Genomic DNA, 24665 nt, shown 5'->3' on the forward strand with positions numbered 1-24665 from the left:
GCAAGAAAGCACCAGAAGGTTTAGACGACAGTAGTCTTCCAGCAGGTTACCTCATTTTAGAAGGAGTTTGGAGTGGCATGAACAGAAGATGGAGAGGAAGTGAAAAAGAAAACTGATGAAATGCAAACTGTTAAATGAAACTGTTTTTCAAAGAACTGTAAAGGAATTCAATGAGTTCACTGAGTTCTCTTAAACTGAGAAAGGCAACAAAATCAGTGTCCCAGAGGAACTGTCCAATAAAGAAATAAAATTGCTCAGTAATCTTAAGCCAACAGGCTTTTTTTTATATAGCTGAGACTGCAGTTGTTCACAACACAAAATGAGACTTAAAGACATGGGACTTCACAAAGATGAAACAGAACATGTTAGAGATTCAGTTACTCCTTTATTTGCATTCTAATGATACGTCTATTTTGTGCTATAGTTTCCTTCACTTTTGTTAATTTAAAGATTTTCAGTTGCCTGAACCACTTCAGAATTCTATAACAACCCACTTTCGTCTTTTTTTAATGTCATTAAATGGTTGGCTGATTACCTGCGCTGACATGTGAAGCCAGCACACTTAAAAATCTTATAACCCACAGTCATAACTATAAAGTTCTAATGAAGAGTGAGTTCAAGAAAAGTAAATAAGACACACAGTACAACACTGACATCAAATCCAACTGACTTGAGTACTAGTTTCCAAAGAAAAACAGGAAACCTGCTCGATAATTAATTTACTGCAAGTATTTGGCAAGGGAGAAGCAACAGAGTTAAAGTAATTTGTCGGGTACTCAATAAGTTTTGTTTGCTCAACAAAGCTGTAACCTAGCACCAAAGCTTGACTTAAACTCAAAAACATGTAAATTGAACAGGAAATATAATGTCTGAAAACACTCATGTGCCTTATCATGAAGGGTGATATACCCGAGCTTGGCCCCTGCTCAAGAGAAATGGCGTGCTCATTAGGAACTAATTACAATAAGCCCTGCTACATGAAGAAGTCTCCACTTACTGAGATGTTTTTAAAAATATGTTTGTAAGACTGAATGCCAAGTTCTTTATAGTAATCGCAATCAAAGTTAAACTTCAGCAAAAGTAACTTAACACTTACTTGAATTTAAGCAAATACTTTAACATAACTTTAAAGTTTTGTTACAATCTGTCAAACTAGGTGCAACAATGTGTTTTGAAACAAAATATATTCATGCTGACAAAAATGCTTTCAGAAAAGCTGTTCTTCTGAATCACTAAAATACTGAACGAAACATCTCCAGACATTTCTAATATTTTCTTAATTTTCCATCAAAAACTTCAGTAACTATCAGAAAACCACTCATATTTGATGTTAGAACTATTTGAAGAGTTTAGATCAACATTGCAGAATGTTAAACTTGCAGCAAAATGTATGCTTACCCCGACCCTCCAGAATCTGTCTGCTTCTTTCTCAATGCAGCCTCGACTGATAGTGCCGTATGTTTTTGTTATGTTTCAGTTTGTTTCTAGTCTCTCAGACTCCATCGGAGCAACAATACATCCTTTATCTCTCAGCCAACTCCTTAAGTTTGAATCCACACCCCCAAATCCTCATTCACAAGTTCCCATATTTAATAACGTTTACCTCAGTGAAATAAATGCATTCTTTCATCACTGCATTCCCCACATTCTTTCCAATATTTGTGCATCATTTCTCCCAGAATCATTCTGGCAGTTGCCCACGTCCCCAAAGTTTCTGGGTGAAGGATATGTAATTCTGTGGAGACTTGTTAAGGGAAAATGGAACTAGCCTGCTAAAGTTTTCTTTCTGTGCTGGAAGACATTTCAGAAGTCTGAGCTTCTTTATTTTACAATGTGGATGGTTTATATGCATTCCAAGTGAATGCTGAAGAGCCATAAAATGCAGAATGCCTCTGTTTCTGGTCAATTCTTGATAAGTACATACCAACTGAAGTTATCTATGGACATAGTTTAACATTTTCTCGCTGGGAGCAAAACAAAGGATTGTACTTTTCTTCAGCTGTTTTGACACTTTGATAATTGGCAGTAAGTTTTTTTTCTGGATTTTGTACTTTGGGTTCTGCCAGAATTCAGTTCTCTCCACATCTGGAGACAACCAATTTAAGAGTGCAAAGAACTTTGGAATAACATACAGTGACTGAAAATGATAAGGTTTTATAATTTGGTGTCAATGTTTCTAGAGAAATCTATTTTCTGGTTTCACTAAAAAAAGCATAAACATTAATAATACCGTCTTCTCCCAAATGCCACATGACGATCTCTCCAGAATGAAGCCATGTTTTATCATAATTTCTTAAATGCACATTTGGCACTAAACAGCATTAAAAATAGATTTTCTGTTATCTATGTATCTGTCTTCAGAAGAAATCCAATAACTAAAACAAGCTTCCCAGTATGTAAACATTGCTTTGAGCATATGATTACATGGTGTCCCCAGCCTTTTGCATCCTGCTCCTTTCCCACACATCTCACTGCATTATTGACTTCAAAATGACGATGGGGCACTAAACAATGGTGAGATCCCGATTTAAAGCTTGTTGCAACTGCAGCAATTGCAAACATCAGTGAGTGGTTACAAATCATCTTAAAGATTGATTCCTTATTCTTTTTTAAGGAAGAGATAAACATTTATGCCATTAGAAAGGCTTTGCCTTCTTTGGAAAAATAGGAATGGCTAAAATAATTGGTATGTTAGTGTATAATGGTTAAATCCAGTTGCATTAATTAACAGCAGAGAAATAATTATTTTCCAAGCTGCTACATATCCTTGTCATTGGTCTATTCCTGCAAAGTAACAGATTTTCAGAGTGGATCAGTTTTCTCTGAAAGTGAAAAGTGATCATGGTATAGTCAGCCTAAAGGGTCTCCTTGTTAGTGGTGTAGTGGTTGTGTCCCTATCTCTGGGATCGGAGAACCCTGCTTCATAATCCCACCAGCCCTGAAGATGTGTTATGGTATGTCTTAACAAGTGGATTGAGGATAATTGTAAAAAGCCTGTCAAGTTTTCTGTGAGGCTGTTGTGCTGCCGACGTAAACCCTTTTCACTCCCAATAATTTAATCAGAAATTTTTCATTTTCATACTTTGTGCCAACTAGCCAAAACAGAAAAGCGAGGCAAATCTCCAGAGCTGAATGTAACATCACGCACTGTCTATATTATGGAACTTGATTTGTTGTTTCACAAAAGTAATACCAGCTCACTTGAGTTGACAGTCCTCTTGCCTCTGAATCAGAAAGTTGTAGATTTAAGCCTTAATTAAGGATATAATTCTAACATTCCAAATCCATTTGAATGCCATGCTGTCTGATGTATTGGTATTTGGATGAGAATTTAAACTCAAGATATATCTTCCTGTTCCACTGGTTTTAATCAACGGGAAGCACTATCTTCCCTCAATTAGACTTTCCAAAACTGTTCAACTGTTGAAAACTATTGAATTAGTAAGTCTCTACCTGTCAGAATTTTTTTGTTGTTTCTGAGATCTTGCATTATACAAAATAGCTGCCAGGGTTGCCTGAACGCTATATTTCAAAATGATGTTTATAATCAAAGAGCAATGAAACAGTTTGGCACATAATGAATATTTCATGTAAATATATGTCTTCTTTCATCTGAGACTCAGTTGGAGCTACTCTAATCTCAAAGTCCTTGTGGATTCAAGATCCCTCGAAGACTTTCCAGAAAAATCTAAGCTGTTACCTTTGTGCTGCACTTTTGATGTTAGTTCATTCTCAGAATGGGAGAAGCACTGGAAAAGCCAGAACTTATTGCTCATCCTATCTGCTTTTGAGAAAGTGGTGGTGAGTTTTTTCTTCTTGAAATGCTGCCGTTCTTGTGATGTAAGTGCTCTCATGAAGGTATTAGAGTAGGAACACCAGCATTTTGACTAGCAGTGGTGAAGACACACTGACATAGTCTTAGGTGAGGTGACTAGTGGGGGAGCATTTTGGGTGGTGGTGTTACCACATGCCTGCTGCCCTTTTTCTTCCAGCTTTGTAGATTTGGGTAATTCCTGTTGGAGGAGGAATGGATTAATGGAAATTATTCAGCCTTGTAACTGCCAATTTAATCATGACATCAGAGATAAGAAACTGAGGGAGAATTAGTATACACACTCTGTGCTAGACTGTAGTAACATTGGATAATTGTTAACATGTCCAACTTGCATCATCTAATTTTATTTCCTGAGGATTTAATGGACTGATGCAGCATTTAAAAGGAAAAACGGTGATGTAAAATGGATGCTGTGATCAAATGATCACAGATTGAGGCAAGCCTAGTGAGGCAGTGTGAAATATATAAAACTTGTTCATATTGGAATTACCATTTCATCTGAAGGCAATTAAGTCAACATCACGTAATTTGCATCCTGTTTAATTCATGTTTCATTCAACATCTACGTATTGGTAGATGAGAGCCTGACCTACCAGTTTGGAAACATGATGAGCACACGCGGGAATATACGAACAGAATTATATCAACAACTGCTTGGGACAGCAACGCAGAGACAAGGAAAAGTGAATGCGTAAACAAGAACTGAAAGACACTCTTTCCCTTTTCCCTCCGCCTTAGTCCCTGTTTCACATCAAAGGTCAGTATGCAGTGAAAAAGCAACTTGAATTAGCAACAATTCGCTGAGAACTGAAGAATATCTGCAAACGTTGCCACTGTTGAAGAAACAAAACCACAGCTAAATAGTTGGAATTTAAGTCATTCTCTGAACTGAAGAATTCAAAGAACTACCTTGCCGTGTGTACTAGGCATTCTCCAACTTCTTTTTCAGTTTATGACCTGAGTTTGTGTTTGATCTCGTGTTAATTATTATTTTTCAGTAATAAAATTAATCTTGTTTGCTCGAGAAACCCTTGTAATTTGTCTCCTTCAGTTTGTATCTAGTTCATTATGTTTTAAGTGAAGTATGATAGTTATGTGCTAAACAGATGAAACGTATTTGTTGTAACAGACTGAGACAAGCTGATCATCCTTCCTCATCTGGGCATACAGTGTGAATAAAGAGTTGGAGTTACTTTCCCATGTCTACATCCAGATTACTGGTACAGTACAGCAGGTAAGCAAAACTAAACAGTTCAATACTAACGGTTTGGGGCAAACTAAGCTTTAGATTAGGGACAGATTGGCGCATAGTGCAGATCTCCCGTCCATGGTCGACACCCTCCCAAACCTGCTGAATGGAGTACTGCACCTATGACTGCTGGCCAGTGTGGATGTTAATGTATCCCATGACACTGTTATGAAGAAATGTAGGGGAGTTATTCCCACTGTCCTGGTCAACACTTATCCTGCAATCACCATTTCAAATGCAGATTCTCTGATCATCATTCCATTACCATTTGTGAGAGTTCGTTGTGTGGAAAATTGGCATCCCAAATTACAAGGCCTTCTTGGGTTTTAAAACACTTCTAATATGCGTCGTGATTATGATATAAGTGCAAGTCTTTTTTTTGACAAACCTTTTTTGTTTCCTATTCAAAAACAGGATGATGCCTTATGCAACAGCTTTTGCATATCAAAACGGTTAATTATCTTATGATGGAATGATTGACAGCTTCATCAGTGCCCTACACACAGTGACAACCCTCTTGATAGTTGAACATTTTGTGCATTTCTCCATATGCTCTTTGAAAACGTGCTGAACTCCAAGAATTTAATAATGGAAACTCTATTTTGAGGGACCTCAATGGTAAAATAAATTCCATGGAGTTATGTGTTACACAACACTTTTTTGGGATAAGTTTAACGAATATCCTTTTGTGAGCTTTATATTTTTATTTGAAATCTTTTAAAGACATATATTCCTTATTTTATGCTATTTGCACTGTTGGGTCATTGTTATAAATGACTATATTGGGCAGGATGATAAAGTTGGAGGACAAGGTAATAGATACTTCTAAAACAAAGCCTTTAATAAGTAACAGATGAAACAAGCTGCACAAAAAGCAATCCAATCTGCCAAAAGAACATGATATCTGACATCAAAATGAATTATGAACTTAGAGACATGTATTGTGGTTATAATTATCCTATGACTTATTCAGACTTAGAGATCAATGGTACAGAATAACAAAGTGTTTGATTCAGGGGTCATCAGAGCAGTCTGCAGGTAAGATATCCTACACTAAAATCTTATTTTCTGAAATGCCATTGAGTTAACTGGGCTACAAAATGCATTCTTTGATGACTGCCAATTTTCATTCTGCCACGAATATGGATTTTAGTTGCAGAAAGCTGATTTTTTCTTGGGAGCCTTCTAGCCCTTTCACATGAGCTCACACACACCCTCTGGATGTCCCTTGATTTCACATAGCTTTTTACTGCCAGTATCAGTTATCCTCGATTGTAAAGCTGGAACTCATCGAACAGCAATTATGGCCAACATGTGCTCAAGTTAATGTTCCCTCATCGTGATGGACGAAGTCCAATGATAACAATGTTGTTCAAATGTACAGCACCCAGACATGAAAGCAGCAACGTATACAAAATGGAAGAATTTTCCTAAAATATCTGCAATGATACTTTAATAGTACAGGTCATTTAATAGTGTAGATCATTTTAAGATTGCAGGGAGAGAAAAGTGAGTCCTTGTGCTGGTAAACAATAAGTGTTTACTACCTATTTACACTACATACATAAGTTTGTAGGAAAGAGTATTCTTAGAATTTTACACATTCAATCCCAGATTCAAATGAGTACCTATATCAATTGGCATTTCTCTTGACATATAGGGCACAGTGGCTTGCTGGTTAACACGTCTGCCTCACAGCACCAGGGACTTGGGTTTAATTCCATCCCCAGGTGACTCTGGTTTCCTCCCACACTCTGAAGATGTGCAGGTTAGGTGGATTGTCTGTGGGAAACTGCCCATTGGTGATGCGCAGGCTAGGTATATTAGCCATGGGAAAGACAGGATTACAGAGATAGGGTAAGGGGATAGGCCTGGATGGGATGCAGTTTGGAGGGTCAGTGTGAACTTGATGGGCTGAATGGACTGCTTCCACACTGTAGGGGTTCTTTGATTCGATTGGCCTTGCTCATTATCCCACAATTCCCACCACAGGCCTTTTGTTATGCCTCTTTAAATCATTGTTTTTTTTAAATATTAATATTTCTCTTAACAGATCTCTTCCCATTTAGCCATTTTAAAAAAGATTGTGTTCAGTTTCCTGTGAAGTCCATTAGGAAAATAGCCATTTACGCAGCCAGTGTAAACAGATTGGAAAGACAAATTGGGGAAATGTTCCTGATTTTACATCTGAAAAATGTTCAATTCCGAGGTTCAGAGCATGGGTCAAGGTGTGGAGATGCATGATACTGAGATGTTTACCTTTATGTTGGCCATGGATATCCTGGCTATTTCCCAGGGCAAATGGAGCCTGTGTCTCAATTTTCCATTAGCTTTCTGCATCAATGAGCCCCTTTGGAGAACCACTCGAACAATGTGGCTATGAGGAAAAAACAGCAACATCAGGAAAACCCAGTAACAGGGGGCTTTAGTCTTCTCGTTTTGGACATTTGCCTGAAGACCTTTCAGCAAGTCTACAATATTGGATTTCGGGCATGAGGCCCTCCTTTGTCTTTGGTTTATCAGGCCTTAAACAAAAATCTGAGGCTGTGTTGACAGCCTGGCCAGGACAGGCAGTCTATGGAAATTTATAACTCATGGCAAATATTTCTGGAGAGAGCGAGAAATGCAGAATATGACGATAACATAGATATTCAACACTGATGTATCAAATGAAACAGGCATTACTCTGAGCCATTTTCTGATTTATTTATGTGAATATCATTGTCAAGGCCAGCATTTATTAATCATCCATTGCCAATAAGAAAAGGCAGTGATACACCTTCTTAAACTGTTACCGTCTTGTAGATACGGTGCTGCCACAGTGCAGAAATTAGACACTCCCATGATTCTGTCCCAGTGACAATGAATGACTAATATATTTCTAACTTTGAATGGTTCACAACTCAAGATGGCAGCTCATCACCACTTTGTCAAGAGCAATTAGGGATGGTTAATAAAATGCTGGCTAGCCAGCAATGTCCATGTCCCATGAGTGTATACATGATAATAGCATAGTAGCTATATTACTGGATTTATAATGTAGAATCCGGGATTAACGATCAACAGATAAGTGTTTAAGTTCACACATGGCAACTGGGGATTTTAAATTCAGTCAAGTCTGGAATACAAACAAAAAGTGCCTGAAGTGTTGATCATAAAACTACTGAATTGCCATTAGAAATATAATTCTCCAATGTACTTTAGGGAAAAAGATCTGCCTAGTTAATCTGGCTATTGTGTCTCCAGACACACAGCAACATGGTTACCTTTTAAATTCTTTCTAAACTGGTCCACATAGTCATTAGTTGGGTGGCACGAGGCTCAGTGGTTATCACTGTTGCCTCACAGTGCCAGGGACCTGGGTTTGGTTCCAGTCTCAGGTAGCTGTCTGGGTGGAGTTTGCACATTCTCCTTGTATCTGCTTGGGTTTCCTCCCACAGTCCAAAGATGTGCAGGTCAGGCGAATTGGCTACGCTAAATTGCTCATAGTGTTAGGTGCATCATTCAGAGGAAAATGGGTCTGGGTGGGTTATTCTTTGGGGGGTCGATGTGGCCTTGTTGGGCCAAAGGGTCTGTTTCTATATTGTAGGGAATCTAATCTAATCTAGTTGTATCCAATTGCATTAAAAATTATAAAAAATAAAATTGAATTATCCATGCATCTTCTACACAGGCAACAAAACATGTGAAAGGGCCAATAAATCTCATCACATTCTCCAACTGAGGACTCGTACTAGAGTTATGAGAGCTGTCCCACAGATTAGTGAAACAATAGTGCAAGATAGTTGACACTCGAACCAAAAGTGCCATCTCCGCCATCATCAATCTTGAATGTGTTCTGTCACACTAGTAGGTTCAAAGTTGATGGCACAGTGGTAGGCAGTTGGCAGGGAGTGGACATAGGAGTCCTCGATGTTGCCTGGATCTCATGAAGTCTGGTCAACTATTGCCCCATCAATTTATTCTCAATTATCAGCAAAGTTGTTGTTGACTGTGCTATCTTATATCATTTTTGTGGCAATAATCTGCCTCCTGATGCAGTTCACAGCATCTCCAAGCCTCATTAAAACCATGGTTGTACATGTTTAGAATTCCACAGTTAATGCGAGGGTGGTTGCCCCTGACATCAGTTGAGGCCAAGACCCAGTGCAGCATCAAGATGATGGTGCAAAATTGAAATCAATAGGATTCACAAGGAAAGCTTTCTCCTGTTTGGCATTATATCCCATCACAAAACAATGTGGTGTAGCTGTTGGAGGCCATCAATGTCAGAGCTCCTCAAGGTAATGTCCAAGGTCCAAGCTTCCCTCCATCATCAGTTGGAAACAGGGGTGTTCACTGAAGATTGTACATGTATCAAAATTCTCAAACCTTACAATTTCTAGGTATTTTGACAAGACTACATTTTCATTTAATTTCAAATATAACCAAGACTTTTTGATAGTTGGTTTCAGCAACAATTAATGCCCAGCCGCAGCAATATTGGCCTAGTAGGCCTTGAGTCATTGTCATAGTCATAGAGATGTACAACACGGAAACAGACCCTTCGGTCTAACTTGTCCATGCTGACCAGATATCCCAACCCAATCTAGTCCCACCTGCCAGCACCTGACCCATATCCCTCCAAACCCTTCCTATTCATATACCCATCCAGATGCCTTTTTAAATTTTGCAATTGTACCAGCCTCCACCACTTTCTCTGGCAGCTCATTCCATACACATACCACCCTCTGTATGAAAAGGTTGCCCCTTAGGTCTCTTTCATATCTTTGCCGTCTAACCCTAAACATATGCCTGCTAGTTCTGGATTCCCCCACCCCAGGGAAAAGACTTAGTCTATTTATCTTATCCATGTCCCTCATGATTTCATATACCTCTATAAGATCACCCCTCAGCCTCTGACACTCCAGGGAAAACAGTCCCAGCCTATTTAAACCTCTCCCAATAACTCCAATCCTCCAACCATGGCAATATCCTTACAAATCTTTTCTGAACCCTTTCAAGTTTCACAACATCTTTTCGACAGGAAGGAGATCAGAATTGCACGCAACATTTCAATAGTGGCTTAACCAATGTCCTGTACAGCTGCAACATGACCTCCCAACTCTCGTACTCAATGCTCTGACCAATAAAGGAAAACATAACAAACACCTCTTTCACTATCCTATCTACCTGCAACTCCATTTTCAAGGAGTTATGAACCTGCGCTCCAAGGTCTCTTTGTTCAGCAACACTCCCTAGGACCTTACCATTAAGTGTATAAGTCCTACTAAGATTTGCTTTTCCAAAATGCAGCAGCCCACATTTATCTAGATTAAACTCCATCTGCCACTTCTCAGCCCATTGGCCCATCTGATCAAGATCCTGTTGTAATCTGAGGTAACCTTCTTCACTGTCCACTGCACTTCCAATTTTGGTGTCATCTGCGAACTTACTAACTGTACCTCTTATGCTCACATCCAAATCATTTATATAAATGATGAAAAGTAGTGGACCCAGCACCGATCCTTGTGGCACTCCACTGGTCACAGGCTTCCACCACCACCCTCTGTCTTCAACCTTTGAGCCAGTTCTGTATCCAAATGGCAAGTTCTCCCTGTATTCCATGAGATCTAACCTTGCTCGATAGCTTCATTATCCATATTTGACATCTTCAATAGGACAAATCTTATTATTCCCTATTTTGGACAGCCCCCAGTAGCTCTTCTGCTGTCACTAATGATGGGCTTGAAGGCAGGTAGGACGTTCAACTCAGCAGCATGGTGGCATACCCGAGCCCCATCACCTTCACATTTACACCAGAATCTAATTCTGGGCAGAAAGGTCCTTTGGAAACCTTCCCGTGTGCTGCCAATTGAGACTCCCATGTAGCTAATTCAGATCAGATTTGGGCCTCAATCCTGCTGCAAGAATTATGGCATCTAAAAATGTGAACGGGTGATCACCTCAGGAGAAGGGCAGATAGTGACGGAGGAGGAACAGATTTGAGCATCAATCAAAAGAAAAAGTGCCTTACTGAAGGACTGGATATTGGGAAGGTGGATGCTGAAGACATTGACTTTCACATTGCCTCTAACCCCCATGCCACTTCTCTCCACCTTGCTCAACAACTCTTCCTCTCCATAAATCTTCTTTACCTGTCCACGGTCTGGGCCAAATGGGATCCTGAGCCTTCAGATGTTGTCCTTCCTGCAGCAGCCATCAGGAGAAGGACGGCTAATGAACTCATCGCTGCTTGAGTGGCCTGTTGTTCAGCGGCCATTCCCAAACAGAGAATGGATTTCTACCGCCTCCACAGCCAGCAAGTAAGTTCCCAAAACAACAACACCCCAATGCAACAATATCTTCAGCTCTGGGTTTTGCTTTAGTTTCCATAAGAACAATCAAGCATAGAAAATCCATTATGTGGGTAGCAACATAGACTCCCGACAGTGTGGAAGTAGGCCATTCAGTCCATTGAGTCCACAATGACCCTCCGAAGAGCATCCCACCCAATCCCTGTAACCTGCATTGCCCATGGCCAATCAACCTAACCTGCACATCTTTGGACTGTGAGAAGAAACCAAGCACCATAAGAAACCCACCAGACATGGGGATAATTTACAAACTCCACAAAGACAGTTGCCCAAGGCTTGAATCGAATCCGGATCCCTGGCCCTGTGAGGCAACAGTGCTAACCATGGAGCCACCGTGTCGAGAGTTTTATGTACAGAGAACTCATCCTGGAGAGTTAACAACCCAGTTTAATACCGTTTGTGCAATTGAAGATGAGCAGCTGGTGTGTTCAATATCCTTACCTGCAATGAAGCTGGTGCTTTTCCATACCTAGGACATGCCAAACAGAGACACACACTAGAATTCCTAGAAGCATGGTGGTGTCCTTCCTTATCTGGTTGTAAGGTGGGATGGCCATGGGATATGATAGGGTCTGGGTAGGATGCTATTCAGATGGTTGGTGTGGGCTGAATGGCCTCCTTCTGCATTATAGGGGGCCCATGGTTCTAAGTTCAGCAGGTGTAGCAGCATCTGTAGGGATCGAAACAGAGTTAATGTTTCAAGTTCAGTGACCTTTCCTCGGAACATTAACCATGTTTCTCTCTCCACAGATGCTACCAGACCTGCTGAGTTTCTCCAGCAATTCATGTTATTGAACATATTTTGTATGTTCTTCGTGAGTCAGGAGATGCATTGGTCCATCTTCAGGCTGCACATTGAAATCTCAGTACTTCGGTGCCCAGGCAGTCTTTCACGGTCCATCCAAATCACTCCTGGTCTGGCTTCAGATCAATTACTGAGTATTTCTGGTGGCCTCTGGCCTCCTGAAAGCCCCTTTCTGCTGGTTGGTCAGCCTTCACTTCCCACCAGCTTCAGGGAGACCAACAAACAATAAGCTGCACATGAGATATAACCTCTCGGGCCTTGCACTGTCCAACTCAGCTGTGTTGTTGCCCTTCTCAGTTCCCTCCACATGTATCTTGGTCAATGTTTCAAATCAGGCTTTTAGTTCAGCGTAATGAAGCAGAATATATTCCAAAGCTTTTCTTTCCCTTGGTTGCAATTTAGTACAATAGAAATGAAATGCATCAGTGGTCTGACAGCAAAGGTCATACGCGTTACATCTGGATGAACTCATGCAAGTTAAAATTTGCCACTTGGGAATTCAGAGAGTTTCTGCATGGATGATAAATATACACTGACACACATAGAAAATAGGATTAATTTCATATCAAATGCATTAACAAAGGAATACTGAGAGAATTTTATTGGGTGGGGCATTCAGTGGTTACTAAGCTACAGAGATTTCAGTTGCTACTCTGACAGCTGCAAACCTGAAGAGAAATCTATGTTTTCACTTTGAATTAACTGACCACTTCCTGAGACTGAAGCCAGGGAACATTCAAAGCTCTCCAGCAACTGCCCGAACAGGTCAACATTGAAGGAGTTCTGTTTTAAATCTCACAACAGTTGGAAGTGTTTATAGACTCATGGTTCTCCACAGAACTCTTTCCACTGTTCAGATTCGTTTCTGCGGAGTCCCAATTGCTGAGCAAGTCATCACAACTGCAGTGTGATGCAGAGCTACACAGGCCTGGATTAGCTGTGAGTTGAATCCTGTGATTGTCAGTGAGTGAACGCATACCAACTCCAACATAAACATTGGTGATATCGATAAAGGGTTCAGTAATACTAGAACACCTCTTAGCCAACAGGACTGCAGACGTAAAATGAGATTTAAATCTCCACAGGTTCTTTGCATGAGGGGTCCCATTGGGAGGATTGATGTGCGGAGCTCTCTCATCAGAGTTCCAACTGAAATTGTAGAAATAATCCACAGTCAGTTCATTTTTGGGAAGAAAATGATTGACTGGCCTTTTATCCTATTTGCAATGGCAGTGTTCCGCAGCCTGCTGAGCACAGGAACCGACACCATAGGACATCCTAACCTCAGATACAGAAACAAGCTGAAAGCCAAACTCAGAGCTCTGATATATAAAGAAAAACGGAAAGTGCTGAAAAAACTCTAGCAGAATCTTTGGAGTGATAAACAGTGAACGGTTTGAGTCCAATATGACAATTCCTCATTACCTAAAAAATAAAGAATCATGTTTGCCTTAAAACATGAACTCTGTTCCTCTCTCTGCAATTGCTGCAAGACCTGCTGAGTTTCTCCGGCTTCCTGTTTTTATTTCAGAGCTTGTCAGCTGGATCCCACTCCATAGGGGAGAAAACAGTCTTGGAAAGATAAAAAATGGAGAAGTCGATCATAGGAAAATCCCAACAATTGAGGAGAACAGGATCAGATCCCCTACAGGTCAGGTGACCGTTTTGAATACCACTGCCTTCACCCACCTGACTTCATCTGCAACATTTGTAATTGGATTTACAAAGCAAGGGCTGGATTTTATGCCTCCCCACTACCTACCCCCCCCAAGCCAGGAATGTTTTTGCCAGTGAGGGGAAGGGATGGACACATGTAAAATGTTGGATGGGTGGCCAAGTATCCTCCTGACTCTGCCCCCATATGTATGCAATGAAGAAAGTACCCACCAGTCAGACCAACCTTGCATCTATTGAAACTTTAAGTGGTTAATTATCTCCACTCACTGGGTAGGGGAAGGCATGGAGAAGTGGATAAACTGTTTTTCCAGTGAGATTTGTGACTGGTGTGAAAAAAAGAGGCTACACGTTTTTTTGCCAAGGCAGGTGGGTGGGTGGTGTGTGCATCAAAGCTCCCTTTTGTATAAAGTTGTTCAATTTTTGACCCAGCAGGGATTCAAGCAACACTTCCAACCCTACTGCGGCAAAACCAAAATCCAAGATTTAATTTTGCATCACAAATGAGACAACAGACAATGAGCGTTTAGTTTGCTTGCTCATTACTCACCCATCGAAGCAATGGGAAAATCCATCAAGGCTGGTCTGTGAACAAGATGGCTGCCACATTTGCCAACAAAACAAGAAATAAGAAGAATCAATTGCCTGTAAAATGTGTTGAAACATTTTCAGAACATGAAATAAATAGAATTTCTTTATTTTTCTTCCTCACTTATCTTTCTTAGAGGATGAGTGAAAAGTTACTGCCTCCATTTCCAAACCTGATCAATGATAAAAATCACCATTAGGGAGAGAAGGAGAGACTAAAAATGTAAAATGTACAGAACTAAAGGAAGGTGGAAAATAAATACTTCCAGTGACAGAGATACGCAACTTAAAATATCTAATTTTCTCTGCTCTCATTTCTAGTGAAACTTATAGACAGATAAAGATTTTGCTAAGATAGTAAACACAGGAAAAACATCGGAAATCTTTTACAAATATTTTATTGTCTGTTAAGACACCATTTCCTGTGTTGCATCTTTTCAGAAGTATATAGTTCTTTTTAAAGTCTTGTAAATATTGAACAGGCTGTTCTCATTTGAAGGCATTTAATGTTAACCACAAAATGTTTCTAACATGTCTTAATTGACACTATTCAAGATTATGACATGTTGGACTATGTTTTGGTGTCAACAGAATTTTTCTAGAGAAGGGACCTCATTGTGAGTAAGTTTTAATTTGTGCAATATAATCTGTGGAGAGTTCAGCATCAGCTTTGAGAAGTTGCTTTCGTTAATATGCACACACAGTGACATAAGGCAGAAGTCTGTGAAGAGCCGAGTATTTCAGTGAAATGAAAGAACAAAAGTACAGATCATCTACTTGTGGTTGGGTGGTGTCAAGCTATAATTGCTTGGTGCTGACAAATGGATAAATTTTTTTTGACATTTTGCTTTATAAACTTCATGCATTCAGGGAACACATACACACAAACTTTCTTTCAAGGTGAATGAATGCAGAAGAGTTCATGAGAGTGGAGGATGCGTACAGTCTGTGGAACGGTTACATTTCATGGATGATTGATTGTTCTTTGATGTGTACCTCCTTGTGCAATTTTTGTACTCATTTCGTGCTACAAGAGTCTTTAGAAATAGCAATTTGTAGTTTGATTCTGTCTTCACAATATAAATGTTAGCTGAACAATCCTAATGGATTAGCTTCCCATGAACTTGAGACTTGGGGTTCTGTCCTGCTCTGCTCTGTTTTAAGATTGTATTGTCTCTGCTTTGAGTTTGTTACTTCTTCATCTGCATCTTACCGAAGAGAACTATTAACTAACTCACAGGAATTCCAAGGTACTCTTTAGTTTACACTCCATTATACATAATTCAGAGCTTTGTAATACAGCTGTCTCTTGCAGATTAGTCCATTCTCCCTCCTTACAGTCTCAATGACATGTGACTGCCGATGCTTGTGTTGCATCATTTTATCTGAAGATGATGGCCTATTGGTATTATTGCTGCAGCATTAATCCAGAAACTCAGCTAATGTTCTGGGGACCCATGTTTGAATCCTGACATAGCGGATGGTGGAATTTGAACTTAATAAATATCTGGAATTAAGAATCTAATGATGACCATGAAACCAATTGTTCATTGTAGGGAAAATCCATTTGGTTCACCAAAGTCCTTCAGAAAAAGAAATCTGTTATCTTCACCTGGTCTGGCTTACATGTGACTCCACATCCACAGCCTTATGGTTGACTCTCGAGTGCGCTCTAAATGTCTTAACATGTCACTAAGTTATGTCAATCACTACAAAGTCTCAAAAAAGAAATGAAAGCAAATGGTCAACATGGAATCAACATTGGCACTAGAAATGACAAAGCAAAAACAGCACCGTCGACTGGGCAAAGGTCTTCTTGATTACATTTGAGGAGAGTGCAAGGATTGGGAGAGCTATCTCTTGGATTGTCAAGCAACAGCCTGACATTGTCTGATTTTATGAATATGACTATGTTCCAGATGCCACCCATCACCATCCCCAGATATGACCTGTCCCATCAGCAGGACAGTCCTAGCAGAGGTGGTGGCACAATGGTATATAGTTGGGATGGAGTTGCCCTGGGAGTCCTCACCATTGATTTTGGACCTCATGAAGTCTCATGACATCAGGTTACACATGAGCAAGGAAACCTCCTGCTCATTTACCACATACCATCCTCCATCAGCTGGTGAATCAATACTCCTCCATGTTGAACAACAATTGGAGGAAGCATTGAGGATGCAAAAGGGCACAAAATGTACCCTGGGTAGGGGATTTCAATGTCCACCAACAAGAATGGCTCAGCATCAGCATGACCTATTGAGCTGGTCTGGTCATAAAGCACATAGCTGCTGGTCTGGGTCTGCGGCAGGTGGTGAGGGAGCCAATAAGAGGGAAAAACATACTTGAACTGATCTTCACTAATCTGCCAGCTGCAGATGCATCTGTCCATGAGAGTATTGATGAGTATTACCACCACACAGTCCTTGTGGAGACAAAGTCCCACCTCCATTGTGTTGTGTGGCACTATCACTGTGCTACATGGGACAGACTTTGAACAGATCTATCAATTAAAGACTGGGCATCCATAGGCTTTGTGGGCCATCGACAGCAGCAAGTGAATTCCAACATAAGCTGTAACCTCATGGCCTGGCATATCCACCATTCAACCTCTACCATTAAGCCAATGGAGACCATAGGAGGGTATATATAAGGTTGAAATATTCACAACAATCTTTAGCGAGAATTGCTAAGTGGATGATTCATCATGGCTTCCTCCAGCGGTCCCCAGCATCACAGATACCAATCATCAGCCAATTCAATTCACTCCATGTGATATCAAAAATCAGTCAGAGGCACTGGATACTGCAAAGGTTATGGATTTTGACAACATTCTGGCAATAATACTGAAGGTCTGTGTTCTAGAACTTGCTGCTCCCCAAGTCAAGCTGTTCCAGTATAGTTACAACACTGGTATCTACCCGATAGTGTGAAAAATTTCCAAAGCTGGACTCAAAAAGCAGAACAAATTTATCCCAGCCAATTACTGCCCCATCAATCTATGCACGATCATCAATAAAGTTAAGAAAGATGTCACCAACAGTGCTGTGAAGCAGCATCCGCTCAGCAATAACCTGCTCAGTCACACCCAGCTTGGGTTCCACAAGGGCCACTCAGCTCCTGATCTCATTATAGCCTTGGTTTAAACATGGACAAAAGAGCTGAATTCCAGAGGTGAGGTGAGAATGATAGTCCTCCATATCAAGGCTATATTTGACTGAGTGTGGCATCAAGGAGCCCTAGCAAAACTGGAATCAGCTGGTATCAGGGGAAAACTCTGTGTGATGATTGGAGTCATACCTGGAATATAGGGAGATTGTTGTGATTGTTGCAGGTCAGTCATCTCAGCTCCAGGACATCTCTGCAGGAGTTCCTCAGGGTAGTATCCTAGCTCCAATCATCTTCAGCTGCTTCATCATTGATTATTCTTCCATCATAAGGTCAGAGGTGGGGATGTTCACCATTGTGCAGTCAATGTTCAGCACCATAGAGTCATAGAGATGTACAGCACGGAAACAGACTCTTCGATCCAACTCATCCATACCGACCAGATATCCTAACCCAATCTAGTCCCATTTGCCAGCAATTGGCCCATATCCCTCCAAACCCTTCCTATCATATACTCATCCAGATGCCTTTGAAATGTTGTAATTGTAACAGCCTCCACCACTTCCTCTGGCAGCTCATTTCATACATGCACCACCCTCTGCATGAAAAAGTTGCCCCTCAGGTCTCTTTAAATCTTTCCCCTCTCACCCTAAACCTATGCCCTCTAGTTCTGGACTCCCCCACCCCAAGGAAAATACTTTGTCTATTTATCCTATGATTTTATAAACCTCTCATGATTTTATAAACCTCTACAAGGTCACCCTCAGCCTTTGATGCTCCAGGGAAAACAGCCCAGCCTATTCAGCATCTGCCTATAGCACAAATCCTCTAACTTTGGCAACATCCTTCTCAATCTTTTCTGAGCCCTTTCAAGTTTCACAACATCCTTCCAGTAGGAAGGAGACCAGAATTGCACACAATATCCCAAAAGTGGCCTAACCAATGTCCTGTACAGCTGCAACATGACCTCCCAATTCCAAACTCAATACTCTGACCAATAAAGGAAAGCATACCAAACACCTATCTACCTGTGACTCCACTTTCAAGGAGCTATGAACCTGCACTCTAAGGTATCTTTGTTCAGCAACACTCCCTAGCACCTTACCATTAAGTGTATAAGTCCTGCTAAAACTTTCTTTCCCAAAATGCAGCACCTCACACTTATCTAAATTAAACTCCGCTCCTGCCCCACCTCAGCCCATTGGCCCATCTGATCAAGATCCCATTGTAATCTGAGGTAACCTTCTTCACTGTCCACTACACCTCCAATTTTGTTGTCATCTGCAAACATACTAACTGTACCTCTTATACTCACATCCCAATCATTCATATAGATTACGAAAAGTAGAGGACCCAGCACCGATCCTTGTGGCACTCCACTGGTCACAGGCCTCCAATCTGAAAAACAACCCTCCACCATCAACCTCTGCTCTCTACCTTCAAGCCAGTTCTGTATCCAAATGGCTAGTTCTCCCTGTATTCCATGAGATCTAATCTTGATAACTAGTCTCCCATGGGGAACCTTGGTGAATGCTTTACTAAAGTCCATAAGATCACATCTACCGCTCTGCCCTCATCAATCCTCTTTGTTACTTCTTCAAAAAACTCAATCAAGTTTGTGAGACATGATTTCCCATGCACAAAGCCATGTTGACTATCCCTAATCAGTCTTTGCCTTTCCAAATACACGTAAACCCTATCCCTCAGGATTCCCTCCAATAAATTGCTCACCACCGATGTCAGACTCACCGGTCTATAGTTCCCTGGTTTGTCCTTACTACCTTTCTTAAACAGTGGCACCATGTTAGCCAACCTCCAGTCTTCTGGCACCTCACCTATGACTATCGATGATACAAATATCTCAACAAAAGACCCAGCAATCACTTCCATAGCTTCCCACAGAGTTCTACAGTCCACTTGATCAAGTCCTGGGGATTTATTTTTTATGTGTTTCAAGAAATCCAGCACTTCCTCCTCTGAAGTCACCATCTATTTCCCCACATGCGATAGCTTCCATGTTCTTCTCCACAGTATACACTGATGTAAAATACCACTTATGACTCCTCAGATACTAAAATACATGATCAAACGCAAGACTTGGCTTGATCAGACAGGTAGCAAGTGACATTTAAGCCACACAAATACCAGGCAATGACCATCTCCAATCAGAGACAATACTGGCCCTTAAAATTCAATGGCATTGTCATCACTGAATCACCTAGTATCAATACTTTTGGAGACACCATTGGGCTTGCCACATAAATGCAGTGGTTACAAGAGTAGATCAGAGATTCGGAACATTGCAATAGATAACTCACCTCCTGATTTTCCAATTCCTGTCCACCATCTTCAAGGCACCTGTCAGGAGGGTAATGGAATACTCCTCATTTCCCTGGATGAATGCATTTCCAATAATACTCCAAATACAGAAAGATTTGGACAGTATCCAGGCTTTTTCTGATAAGTGCCAAATAATGTTTGCACCACACAAATGCCAGGAACTGAGCTTATCCAACAAGAGACCATCTTACCATCACTCCTTGGCATTCAATAGCAGTATCATTACTAATCTCCCACTGCTAACCTCAACATCCTGGGAGTTACCTTCGACCAGAAAAAGAAATAGACCGGCCATATCAATACATTGGTTACCAGAGTAGGTCAGAGGCTAGAAACTCTACAGTAAGTAAAGTCCCGACTCCTCAAAGCTTGTCTATCAACTAAAAGGTGCAAGTCAGGAGTATGATGGAATACTCGTCTCTTGCCTGGATGAGTGCAGCACCAGCAACACCACCCAGAACAAAGCAGCCATTCACTCCCTCCACAATCAATGCTCAGCAGTAGCAGTGTGTACCATCTCAAAGATGCATTGCAGAATAGCACCATCACTTCTTTGGTAGCACTTTCCAAACCTCAACCATTTTGATTTAGAGGAACAAGGGCAGCTCTTACATGGGAACACCACCATTACAAGTTACCCTCCAAGTCACCATTCTGACTTGGAAATATATCATTGTTCCTTCACTGTCACTGGGTCAAAATCTGAGAAGCCTTTCCTTAAGGGCTTTGTGGATTGCCCTGCAGCATATAAACTGCAATGATTCAAGAAGGCTGCTCACAACCACCTCCACAAGGACAACCAGCAGTAAACACTGGCCAGTTAGTGACACCCATGACTCACAAATGAGTAAAAGCAAGTCATCATGTCATCAACATGCATTTTCATTATGCTATACTTTATTTCATACATGAAAGCACTATATTCCATGAAATAAGTATCCTTCAAAATTACAAAAATATTTTATATTTAAAAGAGAAGCGTTATCACTCATTGTGAGGTAAAGTCACTGTAGTCCCGAAGAACCACTCATACAATAGAGAGAGATAACCAATGATGCTTTAACCTGAGGGTCATCATACCTCAGCCAAGTGGAGTGGGAGAGAAGGAGAATCCTTCATGTTCACCTTAACTGATACAGGAACTGAACTTGTACTATTTGTGTCACTATGCATTAGAAATAAGCCAACCAGCCAACTGAGCTAAACCAAATCCATCATTCACTGCAGCCTTCTGAACACACAACAGTGTAAGTAACTTCATTTGTATATGAAATTAGATGAACCTTCACCAACATGGAGTCTGGGTCATACCGAATTATAAATATATTACATTCCCTTCTCTTTTTCAATAATTTTTTGCACAGAAAAGAATATTTAAAGTATAAATATTATGTAAAGAAAAGGCATTCTGGGAATCTGAAAGAAAAGCAGAAAATGTTAGAAATGAGCAGCTGGTTTGTTGGCAGCAAGGAACGTTTAGGGTGAGATTCTTTGTTGAAATAGTTTAACTCTGCATTACACAATATCCTAATTAGACAATTAGAATTCTCCCACAAAAAAAGAATATATTTAGAAGGATGGATTCATTACATTAATGGGCTGACATTCCATATTTGTTGTAGCATAAAACAGATGTGATATGAAAGGGTTCAGTACCACAAATAGAATATCTGTCCAAGTTGAATGCTACAATCAGCAGTTTCTATCTCTCCAAACTACATAAATGAACATTAATGTTGTGTTCAGGAAAAAGCAACAATTCTGCATGTTGAGCACATTAATGTTGAACTGGTGCGGCATCCCAGAACTGCAAAGTAAAATCAACTTGCACCCGTTATTAGTCAATGTAATGAAGGCAGAGAAAGGAGTGAATCAGTTGGAGGATTTTCCTCCCTCCACCCCTGCCCTCCCCCAGAAAAGGCATGGGTTTATGACAAACCAATATCTGAGGGTGACAATGTTGACACTTCAAGAGGTTATTTTGTCCTGGTTTTTGTTTTGGAAGAGAGTTTGTAAGGCAAAGATGATGAACTGTCTCTGAGAAAGTCAACAATTTGTGGGGCCTTGGGGCTTTTTGTTAAAGTTGGAACAATGGAAGCAGCCTAGCTGGGTGTGGCCAGCTCTCACAGACCAGGATTTCGAGGTTTTTGTTTGGTTTTTAGGCTTAGACTTAAGCTGAAGCCTTTGGGGTCTCAAAAGAGTTGGAAGCTTCAGTGAATGTCTCCTGGCAGCGACTGTCTCTGAATTTTCTCTTGATGTTTTTTCCTCCTTGATTGGACAATTGCATATGAGAAGCTGTGTCTGAATTTGCCTTTTTGAAAAGGGATGTGTAGGATGTTAATTAGTATTAGGTACTGTATCCACTCTTCGGTTAAGTTTTCCAATAGTTAAGTTATTCTAAATTCCGCTTTGTTTTGTTCCTCTTTTTAATATAGTGTTTAAATAAATGGTGTTTTGCTTACCGTTGAGTAGTTTGACCTGTCACATCACATCCGGAACACAACACTTCACATCTACCTTTAAACTAAGAGAAAGTTAGACTCTAAGTTATCTTCTCAAAATATTTTGAGGGGGTCTGGTCTGGTCCAAAACAGAGGATCATTATATACTGTTATAGCCACTGAATCTGTCACAGCATATACACATCACTATTTCTACATTACTGGAGCACAAAATCAGCTGCAGACTTCAAACTCTTCTTTAGAAGGTGTTGGCTTGAAACTTGGAACATAGTGTACATTTGTTCATTAGTGGTGTAGCAGCTCTATAGAAAATGAAGATCTACACATGTGAAATGGGCTTTGGGTGTGGTTTAAATTACAGTAAATCTGGGGTGATAGTTTCATTTATCAAGAACTCCCTCTGTGCCAACACCAATACAGGGCTGAGTGGATATAATTACCCCATCCTGTGATGACTTTCAGGAAGAATTATCAGCTGAACCATACATTGCAATTGAGAAGAACGTGGCTGCATCAATGGAGGAAGATAGAAGATCTGGGGAGGCTGATAGCCTTGATGTCATACATTTGTTATATGGACAAGAGATTGGCTTCCACCTGGGCCTACATACAGTGCTGTTGCAGTACCAAAGTGCATTTGGGAGATTCTTTGAGGCTCTCCAGAACAGCCTGTCGCAATTTTTAAAACATATCTAATGTATGGCCTTTTCTGAAACTTATGAAAAATTCACAATTGCCCTGAAGAAGGCAATAGTGAGTCAAGATCCTGACCTACTGCAGAGGTGATGTTCCTCTCACGTGACTGTTCAATAAGGAGTCCCAAGGTTCGAGTCTTGAAATGTGGATCAGTGCAGAGTCACATAAGAAAGTGACATTTCAAAGTCATCGGTGAGCATGTCTGAGGATCAGTAAAGGTAACAGAGAACAATATCCCCTCCAAAAAACAACATGACTGTAAACACTAACAGGAGTCTCTCAGTTCTGAATCAGAAATAGGAGGCAATTATTGGGCTTTCAAAACGCATTTGAGAATATGCCAAATAATTGGCTTGTGGGCAACAGGACAGCCCACGGAATTTGATGGACTGTGTATGATATAGAATTGGCTCAGCGACAGTAAACACCATGGTCACTAATGGCGGTTTGGACAGTCAGGAAAAGGTGTGGCCTAGGGGCCAGTAATACAACCACTGCACTATTTAGTCTACATTAGTGACCTGGATTTGGATTCACTGGACGAAGACCTGAAATTGATGGAGACTGCTGGAAATTGGTGGGAGGGCGTGGAAAACGGCACAGGAGTCTGTGTGACAGACTTACAGAAGGAAACTATAAACAAATAAATGAGTGGTGGGAGGTTAAGAAAAGCCGTGGGAAGCTGATTGGTATGCTTAACTGATCTCTTGCGTGTAATTTAAATCCAATTCACCAAGATTTAATCCTTTTTCCATGGTTTTGTAAAATTTCCATTTCTCTTGTGTTTTCCAGTCTTTCACCAGTGGATGCTAGCTGGACTCACTGTGAGAGCAGTTTAGATTACCAGGAGTCACAGGGTATCGAATCAATGTTGGAGACATTCTATCTGTGTAAAACCTCACTGGGCTGGCACTCTGAATTGGGGCAGAACGCCAAGCTGAAAATTCAGAAGGAAGAGGTCCAACAGTTTAAAGGAGCAGCACACAACTGAGGAGCGGACTGGTGATTTTTAAAGTGGCATCACAGATCTGAGTTCCTCAGTGAAGATTGAGCATTAAGCTCCATAGCAACTGAGGCCACACAGCAGCAGCATTGTGAGGGAACACAAGAGCAGAAAGCCAAGGAACATGCCTTTGCTAAACCTTGGGATGGTGCAGAGTGACAAATCAATCCTTTGTTTTTTTTATTCTCTTGTGGGATGTGGGCATCACTGTTGGCCAGCATTTATAGCCCGACCCTCACTGCCTTTGAACTGAATGGCTTGCTAGGCCATTTCAGACGGTAGTTGAGAGTGACCCACATTGCTGTGGGTAGGGGATCTCACTGAGGTTGGCAGATATCCTTCCTTGAAGGGCATTAGTGACCCAGAGGGGTTCTTCCAACAATGGTTTCCTGGTCATCATTCGATTCTTAAATCCAGATTTTCTTTTTTTTTAAATTCAAATTCAAATTCAAATTCCACCATCTGCTATGGCAGCATTCAAACCCAGGTCCCAGATCATTAGCTGATGTTTCTGGATTTATAGCCTAGTGATAATGTCAGTTGGCCATC

General features: G+C 40.7%; 1 protein-coding gene and 1 long non-coding RNA gene across 3 annotated transcripts in view; one reads left to right on the forward strand and one right to left on the reverse strand.

The window, feature by feature from the left end:
- Positions 1-1617, reverse strand: part of LOC122563119 (proline/arginine-rich end leucine-rich repeat protein) — a 29564-nt gene extending 27947 nt beyond the window's left edge. The window contains exon 1 of one of the 2 annotated variants that reach the window (XM_043716567.1): positions 1399-1617. The gene's annotated coding sequence lies outside the window, so the exon portion shown is untranslated. The remainder of the gene's footprint in view (positions 1-1398) is intronic. The other variant, XM_043716566.1, reaches the window with a different exon arrangement.
- A 2884-nt stretch (positions 1618-4501) lies between these two features.
- LOC122563121 lies at positions 4502-5581 on the forward strand. The gene is made up of 3 exons (XR_006315489.1): positions 4502-4592; positions 4965-5069; positions 5499-5581. It is a non-coding gene; the product is annotated as an uncharacterized LOC122563121 (long non-coding RNA).
- Positions 5582-24665: the final 19084 nt, after the last annotated feature.

Source organism: Chiloscyllium plagiosum, chromosome 26 (assembly GCF_004010195.1).
Source record: "Chiloscyllium plagiosum isolate BGI_BamShark_2017 chromosome 26, ASM401019v2, whole genome shotgun sequence".
Classification (NCBI taxonomy): Eukaryota; Metazoa; Chordata; class Chondrichthyes; order Orectolobiformes; family Hemiscylliidae; genus Chiloscyllium; species Chiloscyllium plagiosum.